The sequence below is a fragment of the Dasypus novemcinctus genome, chromosome 6 (genome assembly GCF_030445035.2).
Source record: "Dasypus novemcinctus isolate mDasNov1 chromosome 6, mDasNov1.1.hap2, whole genome shotgun sequence".
Classification (NCBI taxonomy): domain Eukaryota; kingdom Metazoa; phylum Chordata; class Mammalia; order Cingulata; family Dasypodidae; genus Dasypus; species Dasypus novemcinctus.
The window spans coordinates 240,088-257,513 of record NC_080678.1 but is presented as its reverse complement, the minus strand read 5'-3'; the positions used below and the strand labels follow the sequence as shown (position 1 = coordinate 257,513).

At 35.5% G+C, this 17,426-nt stretch overlaps 1 long non-coding RNA gene across 1 annotated transcript in view; it reads left to right on the top strand.

Moving 5' to 3' along the window:
* Nucleotides 1-379: 379 nt before the first annotated feature.
* LOC139439207 (uncharacterized) overlaps nucleotides 380-17,426 on the top strand; it is a 116,786-nt gene continuing 99,739 nt past the window's right edge. The window contains exon 1 of the long non-coding RNA XR_011648971.1: nucleotides 380-508. This is a non-coding gene — a long non-coding RNA (uncharacterized lncRNA). The remainder of the gene's footprint in view (nucleotides 509-17,426) is intronic.

The following is a 17,426-nucleotide window of genomic DNA, read 5'->3' as shown; positions in this document are numbered from 1 at the left end:
AGCCTATAGAGTTTATACTTCTCAATTGGCTTTCTAGGCATATTTGGATATAAAATAAGTTTGAATTTATACACAGGTTATATTAATATGAGTTGTCTTGCCCTTACCTAAAAACTGCAAAGCTACCATAAACCATCACAAAGTAGCCTCTTTGTAGTATAGCCCCCAAAAGAGTTATAAATACAATCTCCCCCCCCCCCCCCTCCCCTTCCTTGGCTGCTGCAGTCTGTTCTGACTCAGCCCTACTGCTAAGCACTCTCTCCCTCTCATTAAAAGCTCTGCTTAAATTGATTTCAGCTCCTGGTCTGATTTCTAAGACAACTCCCTCCCTCAGCTTCCCCCTGAACCTAACAGAGGGTGACGTCATCAACACAGCGACGGAAGTATCCCCTGAAAAAAACTGAGATACCATTCTGTGACTACAAGGGCAGATTCCGGAGCTCTGCAGGATGGCAGAAGCTAGAGAAGGACTCCACAAACGCTGAATTGAAGAAAGAGAAAATGTCAGGTGGGAAAATTTTATCCAGGACCTGCCGGTGTTCTTCCCTTCCCTCTCCGTGGGTCGCTTGTAATGCTTGGGAGTTCTCCAGAGCGGCCAGCAGCATGAGTCCCTCTCACTGAAGAAAAAGATTTTAGAAGAACTCACAGCAGTGAGTTAGAACCCCATGCATATCCAGGCACATAGACCCAAATCCATCCACAGAGACCCAGGGTGGAAAACAAGCCTCTAAGGACTATTGAAAACAAAGGGCCTCTGTGCGGAGGGCGGGGAGTGAAAACACGGCAGAATGGCGGTGGTTAAGTGGTGCACTCTTGCGATCTAATCAGTGTTACTGGGATGCTAAATGCAGAATCGACTTCTCTGGAAGGACCCACCTTACTGAAGTAACTCCATCTGACTCCCAGAGGCAGGATAACCTAGTAGGGAAGTAACCTGAGACAGAAATGCCTGATGGAGAAAATAGTGGGGAGGGTTGAACTGAATTGCTGTGTGATGGGTGGGTCACAGAAATAAAATGTGCAAGGAAAATGGGGAACTGAGTGAGGAAGAGAATTTAAACAAATCACAGGAACTGGGGACAGAATTCTGCACAAAAGTAAACAGAACTGAGTCAAGTTTTCCTGCTGAAGGCAGAGATGAAAGAAGCTGGCAAGTTAAGGCAGGTTGTACTCATGTTTCAGATTCTGGGAAAATGAAAACTTACAGGAGATAGGACTTTAAGCTTCAGTTTGCTGGTAGAGGGCTTATTATGAGGGAAACCAGCCTGGGTATAAATTAATTTCTTTAACAGTTTCCCCCAGTTTGATCTGACTCTCAACTATTGATCAAAATTTAAGGTGTTGAACCCATTTTCAGTTACTGCCTAAGGTCTTGGAGTAGTACTTACAGGTTATTTTCATGTTAGGCACATAGTCATGATGATGTGAATTTTTCCTTATCATTTTAATGTGACTCCAGACATAAAGAAATCATTTGCTATTTCACAAGTGGCTGGTGATATGCATTCAAAACTTTTGAAGGCAAACAGTGCACCAGGGAGACTAAAATGAGTGCTATGATTGAAAAAATGCCCAAATGCCCACCTCATAGTATGCTCCTAAGCCCAGGACCCATGATTTGAACCAACTAAAAGCAAAGTAAACAAATCAGGGCCCTGAGGAAGGCCTTACCTGTTTAAACCATGTGGCGTGTTTTAATTTTTTAATGTTATTGAGTTATCTGTGGAACAACGTCCATAGAAGTGTTTACTCAAGTAGAGCAGGTGGTGTTGGCAATGGCAAAAATGCTTCTTTGTTCTCCTAAGTAATCACATTTGGCAGTGTTATTGTCTAAAACAAGTTAAGCAAATAAATCTAATGACTTGTTTTGCTGCAATAGCTCTAGTAGTAGATTTAGTAATTTCTCCTATTGTAATTGATAAATATCTAATCCTGTTTTCAGCTGGGTTAACCATAAGGCACAGTAGCAACAATCTGCCAAAAGAGGCAAAACCAGAATCATTAACTCCCTGGGTTTATCCTGTTTTGCTTGAGAATGTAGATTGAGGGCAGTAGTCCAGTGAGAAGTTTCAGATTTATTATAAACTCCTAAGGGGCTGTGAGGAGACCAAGTGCACATTGCCGAGGTATTTACCAGCTATTAAGGCAATTTACTGCCCAGGCAAATAGCCTATAAAATTTCCACAATAAAAATGTTGCCTGGCAGAACAATGTCAGTATAGCCAAAGTGATCTTGTTTATAGATCCATTACTAGGAATGCTGTCACTTGTCCTTTGCATCCAAGGTTCTGTGGTACTCAGAGTATAAATGAGGAGCTGACCAAAATTTACTTGAGTTGTGAATGTTTTGCAGATCCAGTACCTTAAACAAGAAAGTGGACATGCATTGTTACAGTAACTTGTAGTTCATGGAAGCATATGGACTATTTTAGTACAGTTTTCATGCTCTTCTATGATGTGTTTAATCATCTAGACCAGTTGTGTCTATAGTGTGATTGATACTGTGCAAAAGCAGGCTCTTTCTTCCCAATTCTCTTTATTATTTTTTTAACCAAAGAGTAATATTTCTTTTTTAAAAGTATTATTTGTTATCTTTTTATTTTAAAGATACATAAATCACACAAAATGTTACAATAAAAAATATGAGGTTCCCATATTCCCCACTCCCCACAACCCCCACTCCTCCCACATTGACAAATTCTTTCATTAGTGTGATATATTCATCACATTTGATGAGTACATTTTGGAGCGTTGCTACACAGCATGGATTATAGTCTATGTTGTAGTTTATACTCTCTCCAAGTCCATTCAGTGGGTTATGACAGGATATATAATCTACTGTCCCTGCAGTACAATCAAAGACAATGCGAAGTCCTGAAAATGCCCCAATATCACATCTCTTTTTTCCTCTTCCTGTCTTCAGTAACTCCCATGCCCACCATCTCCACATCAAGGATATAATGGCTTCCATTGCTAGAGTCACAATAATTCTATAGTAGAATACCAGTAAGTCCACTCTAATCCATATTTTATTCCTCCACCCTGAGGACACTGGATGGTGATGTCCATTCCACCTCTAAATTGAGATCCTACTGACTGATGGATGGAATTATGCTTGCAGCTGGAGACTATCTTGGTTCCCTGGTGTGGTGGTTGGACATCCTCACCACCCTATCAGCAGACCTGGGTAAGCCAACTGAACAAGAGAGTCAGTGTTGCAACCCTGCTGAGGCTCAGGGCCTAGCTGACACACGGGCAGTCCAGAGATTCAAGCCTCCTGAGCATGTACTATTCCCAGCACCAACCACAGGTTCAGTAAGAGTGACAGAATAGGCATGCATAGAAAGATCACATCTGAGTCCAACTCTATTACACACAAGAGCACAAATTCCAACGTAGGGCTCACTGGCAAGGCACTGAACTCCAGAGCCATCTGTTATGACTATAGGGCCTGTGTGTCTTCGTAGTTCTCAGGAGCACCAGTACCTAGGATTGTATCTACTTAGGCTGTCTCTGAAATTCTGCTGAGCTGTGCATAAGTGATCTCCCAATTCATTTTGAAGTCTCTTAGTCATATAAACACATTTGTCTTTACTGTTTCTCCCTTTTATTCAAGGAGTTTTTCTAGTTGCATCACCATCTGGTACTCAGTAATAATCCCTTGGCAAGAGGGAGGCTCACCCCCAGGAGTTATGGCCCATGCTGTGGTGAAGGTAATGCAATTGCATGCTGAGTTTGACTTGGAGAGTGGCCACATTTGAGCAACACGGAGGTTCTCTGTAAGTAACTCTTAGGAACCCTGCAACTCTAGGCCTAGTTGAAAACTCAAGCACATAGGTTCATAAGCATAGTCATCAGTATCAAGGGCCCATCATTGGACCATCCTCTTCTCTGGTCTTTGCCCTTGTACTTGGCAGACTGTTGCTACTCCATTGGGGAGTGCAATGGAGTTTCCCAGAATGGGAAATCACTCCCTCGGTTGTCATGTGATACTCTACCATCTATGTCAATACCCAATGAACATCTGAACATATCTATATAATCTATATTCATGCCCTGGAGAACTTTCTCCCACCCCTTCAATGACACCCCACGTCAGTGCTCCTTCCCTGCTATAGATGAACCCCTCTATTCCAAAACCTCTTCAAAGATGAAGTCTAATATATTGCCAAATTAAATTAATAAGAAAATGCAATAGTAATGATATGTTTAAAGATTAGAAATAGAATAAATAATAATTTAGAAAAACTAAAATAAGGTAGAAAATAAATTGGGGTATTAAAAATGAAAAATATAAAAAAATTTTTGGTGTTTTACATTTCATCATTGTAATTTGTGTTGCCTTATATGTACAGTGGCAAGGCAGTCTCTTCCATCACTTCCTTAGTGTCTACATCCTCTTTTTTTATGTCTTCAAAAAAGTTTTAGGACACAGTAAAGTCACATAGAAAATATAGGGAACTCCCATATACCCAACATCAAACCCTTTTCCCCCTTCCCTATACAATATTAACATATGGGATAACATGGCTGTTTATTTCTTAATACTTTTTGGGCAGTTCTCACATAAAATGTCCTAATATAAAAATTCATTAAAAAAGCAAATAAAATCAAGGAAAAGACCCAAAATGTTAAGGTTTTATTTAAAAAGACTTTTTTGTCATAAAAATGCTATTACAACCTTAGTGTAGCTGGTAGCCATGGGTAGTTAGCACTCACCTGTCAGTTAGCCATGCTACAGCAATTCTTGGATGAAAATCTAACAATGCTTACAATTTTGTTGGTGTGAGGCCCTCATGCTTGGTGGTAGATTTCGCAGAGGGACTAAATGGAAGATGGTGGAATTCCACAGAAATTATTCTTTGGCTCTTTAAAGACCAATTCCTGAGACACTGGTGTTCTAAGAGAGAAGAATTTCTTTGCTAGTCTAACAAAGAGGTCATTGGTACAAGGGCCCAAAAATCTGCCTTCCAGATTTTGAGGAGTTTAGTTTTTATGGGTTCAAACAGGGGTGGGTGGAGTGGTTACCATCACCATATAAAGGTGCACAAGGGTGAGTGCAGTTTTCAAATAACCATAAACAAACCAAAGGTCAGACTATAATAGCCATCCAAATAGTAAGCTTACACAAGGGTAAGCCTAGCTTTGAAATAACTGTAAACAAATGTAAGGTCAGACTATAATAACCATCACAACAGTAAGTATACACAAAGAAAAGCCAGTTTTCAAATAACCATAAATAAGGGTGAGGCTGAGCTAGCCAAATTCATTAATTTCAGGTATTATTTTTTTGGTTATTCTATATTATACCAAAAAAAGGAAAAATGCATTTATATAACAATTCAGTAACCATAAACTTTTGTTATAATTCTTAATTCTTAGCTATAAGGTTATAGGTCCAAGAAAGCTTATAGCAGAGTAAAGAGGATCTTGGGTCTAGTATTCCTATTTAATATAAAACAAATATGCAGTTTGATCCAAAGAGACATGTGATGGTTAGGCTAATGCCCTAATAGTTTATTTTGGACAAGAAAGAAATTTGGTATGGGTAGGACAATGAGAACCCCTGAGATGTGCATCGATCAGGGTTTGCGGTGACAAATCCAACAGCCTGTGATGTTACTTCCCTTTGAAATGTCCTTGGAGAAGCATAAAATGGTATTGTCTTTCCAGGCCAGTGCAAGGATAAAGCATAGAAAAACATATGCATTATAAGTGTTATTTAAAGTCTTTTTGAGAACTCATTTATGTGAGCACTTAGGAATAAGTAGTCTACCACATTACATTGTCTACTTCACTTCCAGGCTAGTTTATTTTAAAGTTTCCAGACTTAGAACAAATCCAGGAGTCTGATGGAACCTTTTTTAGTTGAGTGATGTGGACCTATGGCTCAATACCCTGTCATTAAGATGCATTGTGAGAAATTAGTAGTAATTAGCAGGGTTCATTTTAATAAAGATCTGGGCTGCCTTTGTCTGTCATTTCCAGTAGACCCATTATCCTGGTGTCAGATTATGATTAATGGGGTGTCGTGTGGGACAGGAAAGGTGTCCTTTACCCATTGAAGATAATCTTTGACATAAGGTCTTTAGGATTTACAAAGTGTGTTATATCACAATGTGACAACAAGTTATCAGTTCTCAATTTTATTCATAAGGACAGGCCTGCCAGTAACTATCTCATATGGGAAGAGTTTGTATTCACCAAAGGAAATGATATGATTGCACATGAGGGCAAAAAAGTAAAATTTTGACGAGGGAAGGCCATGTTGTTCAATTAATTCACAAACAGCTTTAATTTAAGTTTATACTAACAGATATTTTAGTAGTGGCTGTTTTCACATGAAAGTATGTAAGAACGTTTTAAGAAATAGGCTCAGTTCTTTTTACACATGTAGCTATCTTAATGATGGCAACCATAGTTGGGAATAAAATGGCAGAAAGGAGATAATTGTCCATAATTTTCAAGTTCCAGAAAAGTTAGGAACATTCTTTGTTTCCATTGCATGCTGAAGTCATGAATTGAAGCAAAAGCATATCTGTTATCACTACAGATGTTAGAATTTCCTTCACATGAAAGGAAGTTTTGGATAAGATCATAGGCCTCCTCCTCTATGGCAGAAGAAAATTATGGAAGTCTACATTATTCAGTCAGTAAGTGGTAACCACATAGCCAGCTTGGAATGCATCATGAAAATTTCTAGCATAAGAAGCATTAACAAGAAAATGATATCTGGATTGATTATAAGAGCATTAATGGAGTTGTTAATTTTGAAGTTAACAATTTACAGTCAAGGGAACACCTTCATCAGATAAATGTAGCAGAGTAGCAGGGTTAAGAGCATTGTAGCATTTTAGGTGAAGGTCAGGAGGAAAAGTCAAAGGATCTCATAAGACAGTTTTATGAAGGAAAATATTAGTTATACTCAGTTTAGTTTGCTGAGGCTTTAACTAATTCAGCAGCTTCTGCTATAGCTTTAACACAATTTGGATTAGCACAGGCAACTGCATCAAGGTGCAGACTCTAAAAAGCTATAGATTTGCAATTTCCTCTGTGTCCTTGAGTTAATATTCCTAAGACTTGGTTATATAACCATTAACTCCAATTATTTCCTGTTAACAAGGAATACAAACCCTGATATAATGATGCAAATATTTGTATTACCATAATACAATTATTATGTATTACATAAGGCCATAGATAGAATATTCCATAAGAGTTTTCAAAATCTGGTGGGGTCAGCATAAAGGAAGAATAAAATATGCATGTTTCATGAATTATATATAGCTTAATCCCTTGTATCTAGAAAATAGAACATAAAATATTAGCAATAATCCAAACAAAACTGTAATCATTCTTTATCAGTTCATTTAGCCTTAGGCAATTAATCCTTCTTTCATGTGATCTGTTATCAATCTCATGAACCTATCAACTTCTTCACTAAAATTCTGGATATCTTGACTCAGTACAGTGGTACGCTCTCATAGTTATTTTTAAAATGTCATTAGAATTTTGTGCCCCAGAGAGGTTGACATAGCCCTTTCTGTAGGTCTCTGAGACAATCTTTTTTGTTCATAACACACTGGCCTGTAGTTGATTGTGTTTTCATGGATGCACCTGAGCAAAAATTATTTGTAGATGATGAAAAGTCCTAAAATGTCCATAGTTAATTTATTGCTGTTGTACAAAAGTGAATAATCAGATGAGAGTTCAAGAAATATTATTTTAGAGAACAACTGAACTTATGACTAGTAATACTGTTGTCCAATATCAGATATATCAGTACTTGGACAGCTGCTGGACATCAAGGTTATTGACAAGACTTGAAGAACTTCACATAATTTCTGAAATGTTTATATTAACAATTTATCGTATACATTTAACCAACAGAAAATTACAAAATCCTTTTTAATTTGATAACACTTCCTTTGCAACAAGCATATCAAATAAAACTAGTTTTAACACTTCTCTTTTTACAACGTAAAAGAAAAAATCCTTTTGTCATTTTCCATTTGGCCTCTGGAAAATCCCAAGAGTTTGAGTTCAAGAAGGTATCACTTATGGTTCAATTTTTGTAAGAAACATGTCAAAAGTTTTCACATTTTAACATTTTATTAGGCAAGGTCATGTGAAATATTTAGTTCCCTACTTAAAGTGACAACAAAAGATTTTATAAGTGAGGAGAAAATATAGCATGATGGAAAAAAAAATTATTTCAAAAGTAAGAAGACTTGTTATCTTAAACAATAAAGGAAAAGATCAATATAAAGCACAGGACTTTTTTTTTTTTTGATAAAATACAGAATCTTTGCTTTCTAAGCAAGTTGCTCAGATATTTTAGAAGAGCTTTTTTAAAATTCTTATTAAGAGCAGATGAATTATCCAAGAATACTTTGTCATTTTAACAAAGAAAACTGAATACTTTTGCATGGAGACACTGTCTGATAAGAAAACTCTTAAAAATCTTATAAACCTATCAATTCTTTTTTGTTTGTTTTCTGTTTTTTGTTTTTCTTTTTAGTTTCTTTTAAATGTTACATTAAAAAATATGAGGTCCCCACTTGACCATGACAAATACAATCTCTTTTCTGTAAACTTTCTACAACTTTCTATATTCAGGATTGTCCTACATATTATTGTTTCCCATTTTATAACAACATGTCATTTTACCTTAAGGTACAACTCTTCTCCTCTCTTTTAACAAAATGCATCCTGCATACCTTACATATTTAAGTTATAAAAAGCTCTTGCAGACTGTCTTTAACACAACATCCTTCTGAACACAGTTTACACTTTTGATCATCTTAAGGATTTAGTAGATATAATGTTTGGTTATTTGATTAGTAAACTATAAATTTAGGAAGAACAAACCCAACTAGAATAAAATTATCCTTAATTATACTTGTATTGATAATTCCAAAGATATAGTTATTTTTATTTAACTAACAATATTAATCAGTCTCCTTTGCCTAGTTTTTACCTGAATTGTGAAAACTTTGATTTTATTGAAATATTTGGATTCATTTCTATGAATAGTCTGTTTTCACTGAAAATATTATTAGTTTATTTTCCTTAATTTCTGGAACAATTGGAGAATTAATTTATATTTTTAAGTGCTTATTTTATCTATCTGCCAACTTGAACAGAGATCCTTTGAAGGAATTTCAGAAGTTAATTTGGTAATACCATTTAGAGGTAGGAAAGTATCATACATCAAACATACAGATGGACTCAAATAGAGAGCTTATAACTTCAATTAAAAATAAGTTATCCATTTTTCAAATGCAGAATCATAGAAATAAAGAAATATAGAAATCCCATGAGCTTACACTTTCTCATTTGCCTTTGCAAAGAATCCTTTAATGAAACTATTGCCAAGTCTTGTAATATCTAAGTAAATTGTGAGTACTAATTCAAGTGGACATTCCATTCAGCTGTTTAATTTTAGAGCTCTTCTTCTGGAGTGATGAGTAATTTTGTCTAATTGGATGACCCCCAGAACAGGCCCTGAAATTCCAGGTTGTCTTTCATGAGATTTTGCCTATTTGTTAGATTGGCACAGCTTCCAGTCCCATAAACTTTGAATATGTAATATGCCAGAGTGTAGGGAATCAAAGTTTTCAGATAAATATGAGGATCCCCCTTTATTATTTTACTTCTTATCTTGTGTACAGGACAAAGAAACCAATTGTTGCACATATGAAACTGGTATACCAAAAGGCTAGGAACTCAGTCAAAGCTCAAAATTTGGACTCTGATCATTAAGATTGACCCACTAACCTTTGGATTGAGAGCTAGCAAATCAGAGAGCTCAAATGCAAAAATAGTGGAGCTCAGATCTGAAAGGGACTTATCATTGAACCTTGGAAATTGTGGAGAGTAAAGAAAACACAAAGGATTCGACAGGCCATTTTGCCTGTCTTCTTGCCTCCAGTGTTATTAGTAATCACCATTGGATCCTGTCCTTATATCCAAAATTGCCAAAAGTAAAACCACCAAAAATCCAAAGGAAATAAACTTTTTGTCTCTCACAGCTTTTAAAGCTCTTCATGAATCTGATAATATACAAGCCATAAAATGGAAGGGGTTCTGAAGAGTGAGAGCAATAAGCATTCTATAGGCAGAATAAGATAGTCTTAAAGAAAACAATCTTATTGATTGGCACAGGATAGTTTTCCTACCTTGGCTTAACCTTGACTATTTTGCTTTATGATTGGTTGTTCCCAAGATTTAGTACCTGGGACAGAAGAACTTACAGAGATAGGAACTTAGGTAAGCTTAGGTTTTCTTACATGGGGCTTAGCATGGGGGGCTACATCTCAGTCCAGTGTAAGCTATTTAACATCATTTAGGCCTGTATCTCTTTTTGTTTTAACAATAAAAGTCCTTCCTACTTTCTCAAAAATAGAATAATTTCCTCAGTTATTCAACAAAGTATACATTAAGGAACTACACACCAAAAGAAAAAAAAAACAAACTACCTTTAAAGAACTCATGGACCCATGATATAAATGTTTCATGTAATAGGATGGTTGCAAACATCAAAACTTTGAAAGGGATGAACAATATTCCCTATTCAAAAGAAAATAAATCCAGAAAACAATGGAAAATAAAAACATGAAAAACATAATCTATTAACTGAAAATAAGTGTGAAAATTCATCTAAATAACCTTGGCACACATAATAAACATACATTAGGAAAAATAATACTAATTGTTGAATATTTTACATATTACTGGAGTCACAAACCTAGACCAATATTCCTGAGATAAGTATTGGTCTTGTATTAGGTCAAATACTTATATAGACTAAAATACATAAATGATGTAAATACCTACCATAAAAAGTTAAAAGAAATAAAAGTAACCATTACTGGAGTATACATATGGAAGGGAATTAATAGAGAAGAAAAAAATAAATCATTTATAACTGGAAAAAATAGAAGAAATATTTGTGCCTATTGTTATTTCTGCAATGAAGATAGTGTTCTATATCTGCACACTCCATTACAGCAGCTGATAGCCACATACATTTATTGGGCATGACATTTGGCTAGTGCTAAATTTTAGCACTAGCACTGAATTTTTAGTGTTATTTAATTAAATTTAATAGTCATATATGGTTATTGCTTACAGTATTGAAAAGTAAAGACCTAGAACCTTGAACAATGTAATTAAAAGTAATGAAATAGATTTGAAAGAAAAATGAATACAAAAGTAGTAAAAAATTGGCAATGAGAATGGTGAGGCAAAAGTTGATGCAATAAAATGGAAGACAGTTTTTTGGTATAAAAATTTCTGAATATAGTCAGGACTTTATATAAGTAAATGAGGCCTGCTCACATTTACTATTTGGAGACTTCACCAGAACCCCAAAATTGGAAGATGTGATTTAGTCTGCTTGGTTCTGAATCAAGTTCAAAAATAAAGCATGAGTTTTATAACTTTTTTGGTGTTCAGTTGTTCATAGTATCATTTTATAATCTTTTAATTTCTATAGTCAGTAGTTATATACAATTTCATTTCTAACTTTAGTTATTCATGTTTTTCCTTTCATTGTCACTGTAGCTAAAGTTTTGGCAATTTTATTGTCAGAGAACCAACTTTTGGTTTTGTTGATTTTTCTGTATTATTTCCTCTCTTCTCTATTTTATGCATGTTCATTTGAATCCTTATTATTTCCTTCCTTCTCATAACATTGGGCTTAGTTTGCTTTTCTTTCCATAGTTCCTCAAGACATAAGGTTAAGTTTTTGGTTACTGAATTAAAGTTTTTCTTATTAAAAGTAACTTTTTATACATATAAATTATCCTCTGAACATGCCTTTAATTTCATCCCATAAGTTTTAGTATATTTCATCCCATAAGTTTTAGTTTATCTCAAAGTATTTTTTAATTTCCTCATGATATTTTTGAATCATTGGTTGCTCAAAAATGTTGATTTTTGTGTATTTGTAAGTTTTCCAGGTTTCTTTCTGGAATTGAATTTTATTTTTATTCTATTATTGTTCAAGAATATAATTTTTAAAAAATTTTTAGACATTTTTATGCCCAGATATATGGTCTACCCTGTAGAATATCCCAGGTACACTTGAAAAGAATGTACATTTTGCTACTGTTTGACATGACTTGTATATATCTTACAGGGTCAGAGTGGTTATTAGTGTTCATTTCCATTACTTTAGGATTTGTGAGGCAACATAGGAGTTTCTTTCCTCTAAAAGTTCATTGGTGACTTATCTATGAAGTCCTTTATTGCTGGTAGACTTTATACCAACATCCAAGATGGCTTTCTTTCCAATTCTGACCTAAATATAACAATTTTGAAAACTTCCTTGAATATTCAAGTCCAATACTAGTGCCTATCTAAAGCTTAACAGAACCTCTGTGTTCTACCAAAGTCTGTACCACTGTAAAATACACTTCTTGACTACATCCTCCACTATACAATGAACTCCAAGTGGTCAGGAGTCTAGCTTGTCTGTTTTATCTTTCACCATCAAAGTTTACTGTATGAAGAGGCTCAGAAATGATGACAGAATGATAGACACTGATTTTGGGCATTTGTTATTATTAAAGCCCAAGTATTGGGATTAATATTGATGGAAACCACTTGTGAGGGAAGTAATTTAAGAGTTATGAAGAAGTAATGAACCAAGGAATGTTGGGCATTAATGTGGATGTACATGGGGGCTACCCATATACATAAACTGAGTCAGTTTCAAGGATGATTGGATAAAAACTATCAATGTTCATTGACCCAAACCCTTTCACAGAAACCCAAACTGAGATTGGTAATGGTGGGGTAATAAAAGAATATGTACTCCTAACTGTATAAATTTATAAATACTTACACTCCTTGTTTTCCATATAAAAATCATTTAATATAGAATTTTATTAATAGCAATGACAATACATTTTCATCAGGAAGTCATTTATTTGTATACAAGCTTAAAAAGTATATTTTTGTCCTAAGCCTTTTAGGGGCCTATTAGATTATTTCAAAGGATTCCCTTTTCCATTTTGCCAAAATAATTTTTGTGTTTCCCATCAAATTTATGATGAATATTTGCTGGATTACTTAGTTTAAATTATGGCATCTATTTTTAGTTATCTTAATAACATCATGTTTTCTAATATCAAAGATGGAAATACAGCCATAAAATCTGTCATTTTCTCAATGCATCCTGTGAGATTTTGATGTTGGTAGAATTATTCCTTCCAAGCATCAATGACATGGAGATGTATGATACTATTTAGAGACCTTGGAAGATTTTGAACAGTGCCCATTCCCTTTCTAAGAATGGGACTATTGTCTATGATTGGTATATTATAATCAATATTCAACTCTTTCTATACAATTCTGTTCAACTTGCATGCACAATTTTCTAAATTGATAAAATATCTTAGGACTCAAACTACACAGTTCTCATAGAGAAGACATGAGTGGGGCAGCAAATAGACACAGAGAACAGACAACCAGGGTGGGGAGGAAGGGGAAAGAAATAAATAAATAAATATTTTTTAAAAAGACATGAGTGGGAAGACCCTGGGCACATAAAGAGCTTCAGGGCATGAAAAATAATTATAAACAGTAATAGTTATAAAATATCAAAAGAAATATTATCATTATATATAACCATAAGGAAAATATATGAAAAATATATCCAGATAGAGATGACCAAAAGGTACAGTAAAGAAAATCAAATAAATATGGAAGTTGGCATTAATAGAAGAATCAAGGGTCACAAAAGGGAAACGGACTTGGCCCAGTGGTTAAGGCATCCGTCTACCACATGGGAGGTCCGTGGTTCAAACCCTGGGCCTCCTTGACCTGTGTGGAGCTGGCCCATGTGCAGTGCTGATACACGCAAGGAGTGCCATGCCACGCAAGGGTGTCCCCCGCGTAGAGGAGCCCCACGCGCAAGGAGTGCGCCCGTGAGGAGAGCCGCCCAGCGTGAAAAGAAAGTGCAGCCTGCCCAGGAATGGTGCCGCCCACACTTCCCGTACTGCTGGTGACAACAGAAGTGGACAAAGAAACAAGACGCAGCAAATAAACACCGAGAACAGACAACCAGGGGAGGGGGGGAGGGTGGAATTAAATAAATAAATCTTTAAAAAAAAAAAAGGGTCACAAAAATATATAACACAAAGGCCAAATAACAAAATGGCAGAAGATAGTCCAACATTACCAGTAGTGCCTTTTTTTAAAGATTTATTTATTTTTTTCCCCTCCTCACTCATTGTCTGCTCTGTGTCCATTTGCTGTGTGTTCTTCTGTGTCCACTTGTATTTTCAGGTGGCACTGGGAAACTGTGTCTCTTTTGTTGTGTCATCTTGCTGTGTCAGCAATCCTTGTGTGTCGTGCCACTCTTGGGTGGGCTGTGCTTTTTTCAAGCAGGGTGGCTGTCCTTGTGGGTCATACTCCTTGCATGTGGGCTCTCCTGCATGGGGGTGCCCCTGTGTGGCATGGCACTCTTTGCACACAGCAGCACTGTGCATGGGCCAGCTCACCACGTGGGTCAGGAGGCCCTGGGTACCAAGCCCTGGACTCTCCATATGGTAGGCAGATGCTCTGTCAGTTGTGCCACATCTACTTCCCATCAGTAGTGTCTTTTAATTCCATTGGTCTTGGATAGGGTTTTTCATTTTGCTTTTCTACTATCCTCCCAGACATGCTAATGCTGCAGATCCACCTACCACTCACTATAAGTACCAAGGTCTTGTTTGGGGTCAGAGAATTTGTTCTTTAGAGAATACATTCTCAACTTTGATATTAATAAGAATCATACCTGGAGTTTCCAACTCTCGACATCCAGGTCACACATGGGAACAATTAAATAATGATCTCTAATGCTAGAAACCCAGCATTAGAATTTGTTAAAGTTTCTAAGAGATTTCAATATGTTGATGCTTTTGAGATCTATGCCCTTAGAGTGCATGATGCAATATAGGAAATGTCTACATTAAATGTGCAAATAATCATAAGCACAATTACATATTTTTAATAAAAGGAAAATTACTTTCATATGCATATCAGTATAGGTTTGTATATGCTAGAGTGTTTTTCTAGTGATATTTGTAACCATATTCAGAATTTAAAATCCACTAAATTTGGAAATTTTTTTGAAATCTTAACTGCTTTTATTTATGTATAATTAGCATGTCCAAAAATTAAAAATTTAAGTGTGCAATGGTTTTTGTATATTTACAGAATTGTGCACTTAGCACCATAATCTTTTTTAGAACATTTTAATTGTCCCCAAAAGAAAATATACCAAACAGCAGTCACTCTTGTTGTACTTTGCCAAATCCATTCCATAAAATAATAAAATACTAACAATATGATAAAATAATATAATATATATAAAATAATAAAATAAATAAAATCCTTCAATTCCATTCAAATATAAATTCTAACTCTTAATAAGAAAACCACAAAATTGCATAGTACTCTGTGGTAGATACTTAAATTTTAATTTTTGACCTACAAAAATGAAGTTATACAGCAGGCTTCCCCTTTTATCTTAGCTTTAGTAAGAATAAAATGTTCTAGAGACTACTATGTGGTCTCTGCCCTAATATTCCCCTACTCCATGCTCCATAACACTAGCCAGTTTCATTTTTATCACAAAAGTAATGTCAATCACAAGTATTAATATTTCTTCATCTTCACTTTATTTATTTATTTGCTTATTTATTTATTTTAGGAGATACTGAGTATTGAACTCAGGACCTGATACATGGGAAGCAAATGTACAATTATTGAGCTACATTTGCTAACCTTCATTTTATTTTTTTCATGGTAGGTACAGGATTATTTTTATTTCTTCTTGTTTAATGCTTCTGGGTAAAACTTTCAGTATAATATTGAATAACAATGATAAAAACAAGTATCCTTGTATCATTACTTGTCTTAGGGGAAATGCTTTAAGGCTGTCCCCATTAGTATGTGTTTTTCATAAATGTCCATTATGTTGAGGAAATTTCCTTCTATACCAGTTTTTCTGAGTGTTTTTTAAAATATATTTTTTTATGTTTTTAAAAGGTACTTAGATTACATAAATATTACATAAAAAATATAAGGGAGTCCCATATGCCCCATTACCCATCCCTTCCACATTTTTCCACATTAACAACATCCTTCATTATTATCCTCTTGACACTTGGAAATTTCTTAGCCATATAAACTCCTTTGTCTATACATTTTATCCCTTTTGGTCAAGATCTTTTTCCAGTTGCATTGCTTATTGGTGCTTGGTAGTAATCCCTAGGTGCCAGGAAGGCTCATCCCTGAAGTAGTGTCCCAATCAGGGAGGAAGGTAATGCATTTATATGTTAAGCTCAGCTTAGAAGGAGGCTGCATTTGAGCAACAAGGAGGCTTTCAGGAGGTAATTCTTAGGCACCCTATAATACTAAGCTAAGTTACAATTTCAAAATTAAAAGTTCCTAAGTACAGTCATCAATATCATGGGCCCATAAATGAACCATCCTCCTTCACTTGTCACTGCTCCCAGCCATACTCAGGGTATTCTTGCTGTTCCTTTAGAGAATGTGGCAGAACTCCCCAGGATGGGAATTCAGTATTTTTTCATTTATTGTATAAATTTCCACCCACTATGGCCATGCCCCATGAAAATTTGAACACATTTATATGCTTTATAGATGAACCCCTCCCTTATATCTCCCATCAATGACACCTCACACCAATGATCCTCCCCATCATAGTTGTAATCCTTCTATGATCCAAAACTTCTTAAAAAATAAAGCCAATAAAATAAATACAATTAATAAAAAAAGTAATTGTAGCAGTTCGATATAGTTATGGATTCCAAAAATAGGTATTGGATTATGTTTGTAAACTGACCTGTACCTGGGCATGATTAAATTATGATTAGGACTTTGAGCCATGTCAGTAGGGTGTTGAGTCCCCACCAGATGGTGGGTGGGGACTCAATGATAAAAGACATGGCAAAGGACAGAGTTGGAGTGTGTTTAATGTTGGAGTTTTGATGTTGGAGTTTGATGCTGAAGTCTTAAGCTGGAACCCCAGGAAGTTAAGCACACAGAGGAAAGAGAAGTAAGCCCCAGGAACAGAGGAACACTGAGCCAAGAAAGAAGCAAGTCCTGGGAAGGGAGGAACCCTGAGCCCATAGAAAAATAAGACCTGGGAAGACAGGAACTCAGGAAGCCTGAACTCTGGCAGATGTTAGCAACCATCTTGCTCCAACAGGTGGTAGTAGACTTTGGTGAGGGAAGTAACCTATGCTGCTTGGTATCTGTAAGCTCCTACCCCAAATAAATAACCTTTATAATAGCCAACAGGCTTCTGGTATTTTACATCAGCACCCTTTTGGCTGACTAATACAGAATTAATGATTATTTTTTAAATAAATAAAATATAAGAAAAAATATGAATAATAAAA